At 54.1% G+C, this 2,500-nt stretch overlaps 1 non-coding gene across 1 annotated transcript; it reads left to right on the plus strand.

Moving 5' to 3' along the window:
- The first annotated feature begins 510 nt into the window (after positions 1-510).
- On the plus strand, positions 511-2,321 carry LOC146142552 (small subunit ribosomal RNA). The gene has a single exon (XR_014500144.1). It is a non-coding gene; the product is annotated as a small subunit ribosomal RNA (ribosomal RNA).
- Positions 2,322-2,500: the final 179 nt, after the last annotated feature.

Consider the following 2,500-nt stretch of genomic DNA (forward strand, 5'->3'; position numbering starts at 1 on the left):
TCGGCCGCGCGAGCATGAGCCTGTTTAGGCCGCGCGAGCGTGTGATATGCCTCGCAATAGTTCAACACCTGGCGCAATCGTGCACCTTTTTTTTACGTTAGAATTTCAAACGGAAGACCCCAGGGACAACACTCATCTTTGCTATACTTGTGGGAGCTGACAAGCTTCGACAAGTAAAGAATCGGTGAAAAGGCGATTGGCTCGCTGGGCAGATGTTGCTGCTGCGCGAAGAGCCGAGTGTCAGTTTGTCGGGTTCTGAGCGGTCGCTTCGGCGAAGTTGTCTGGCGTGCGTTGCGCTCGCGCCGGTGTTGGCGACGTGGCGGTCGAAAGGCCTGCCGACGAAGTCTTACTCCGGCGGGTGCGACGGGCGGTGACGGTTTTCTGAGTTCGGGCAGCCGAGCAAAGAACGAAATTTTAACGGAGAAGCCTTCGGGTTTCGCATCGACCGAGCGACGGCGCCGCATCAGCGGCGCCTCCTTCGTCGGCCTTTCGGGGCTACGCTAAAGTAGCTACCTGGTTGATCCTGCCAGTAGTCATATGCTTGTCTCAAAGATTAAGCCATGCAAGTCTAAGTACGAGCTCTCGTACAGTGAAACTGCGAATGGCTCATTAAATCAGTTATGGTTCATTTGATCGTACGTTTTACGTGGTTAACTGTGGAAATGCTAGAGCTAATACATGCGTGAAGCGCCGACCTCGCGGGAGGCGTGCTTTTATCAGACCAAAAACCGACCGGGCTTCGGCCCGCAACCTTTGGTGACTCTGGATAACTTTGCGGATCGCACGGTCTCGCACCGGCGACGGATCATTCAAGTGTCTGCCCTATCAACTTTCGTCGGTACGGTACTGGCCTACCGAGGTTCTTACGGGTAACGGAGAATCAGGGTTCGATTCCGGAGAGGGAGCCTGAGAAACGGCTACCACATCCAAGGAAGGCAGCAGGCGCGCAAATTACCCATTCCCGACGCGGGGAGGTAGTGACGAAAAATAACAATACAGGACTCTAAACGAGGCCCTGTAATTGGAATGAGTACACTTTAAAACCTTTAACGAGTATCCATTGGAGGGCAAGTCTGGTGCCAGCAGCCGCGGTAATTCCAGCTCCAAAAGTGTATATTTAAGTTGTTGCGGTTAAAAAGCTCGTAGTTGGATTTTGGGCGCAGGCGGCCGGTCCGTCGCAAGGCGTGTACTGGCCGTCCTGGCCTCACCTCCGGTTCTCCGCCGGTGCCCTTGACTGAGTGTCGGCGGCGGCCGGAACGTTTACTTTGAAAAAATTAGAGTGTTCAAAGCAGGCGATTCGCCTGAATAATGGTGCATGGAATAATGGAATAGGACCTCGGTTCTATTTTGTTGGTTTTCGGAGCGCGAGGTAATGATTAAGAGGGACAGACGGGGGCATTCGTACTGTGCCGTTAGAGGTGAAATTCTTGGATCGGCGCAAGACGAACGACTGCGAAAGCATTTGCCAAGAATGTTTTCTTTAATCAAGAGCGAAAGTCAGAGGTTCGAAGACGATCAGATACCGTCCTAGTTCTGACTATAAACGATGCCAACTAGCGATCGGGGGGCGTTAGTTTTACGACCTCTCCGGCAGCTTGCGGGAAACCAAAGTCTTTGGGTTCCGGGGGAAGTATGGTTGCAAAGCTGAAACTTAAAGGAATTGACGGAAGGGCACCACCAGGAGTGGAGCCTGCGGCTTAATTTGACTCAACACGGGAAATCTCACCCGGCCCGGACACAGTGAGGATTGACAGATTGAGAGCTCTTTCTTGATTCTGTGGGTGGTGGTGCATGGCCGTTCTTAGTTGGTGGAGCGATTTGTCTGGTTAATTCCGATAACGAACGAGACTCTGGCTTGCTAACTAGTTACGCGACCCAATCGGTCGGCGTCTAACTTCTTAGAGGGACTAGTGGCGTTTAGCCACACGAGATTGAGCAATAACAGGTCTGTGATGCCCTTAGATGTTCGGGGCCGCACGCGCGCTACACTGACCGGATCAGCATGTGCTCGCCTTGGCCGACAGGTCTGGGTAACCCGCTGAACCCCGGTCGTGCTAGGGATAGGGAATTGCAATTATTTCCCTTGAACGAGGAATTCCCAGTAAGCGCGAGTCATTAGCTCGCGTTGATTACGTCCCTGCCCTTTGTACACACCGCCCGTCGCTACTACCGATTGAATGGTTTAGTGAGGTCCTCCGATTGGACCTGGCGCGGCCGGCAACGGTCGAGCCGGCGTCCGAGAAGACGATCTAACTTGATCATTTAGAGGAAGTAAAAGTCGTAACAAGGTTTCCGTAGGTGAACCTGCGGAAGGATCATTAACGGTCTCGCAAACGCTTCGGCGAACGCGAAACTCGGACAAGCGAGAGAAAAAGTCTTTGCTACCCGGCGCCCGACCCGCGAGGAGCGGCGCGCCGGCCGGCGATTCGGTCACCCGGTAATGTTTGCGCGTCGAGTGCCGCGGTGCCGCGCGCTCCGGCTTCAAGCGTCGGCCTGGCCG

Source organism: Ascidiella aspersa, chromosome 5, assembly GCF_963924565.1.
Source record: "Ascidiella aspersa chromosome 5, kaAscAspe10.2, whole genome shotgun sequence".
Taxonomy (NCBI): Eukaryota; Metazoa; Chordata; class Ascidiacea; order Phlebobranchia; family Ascidiidae; genus Ascidiella; species Ascidiella aspersa.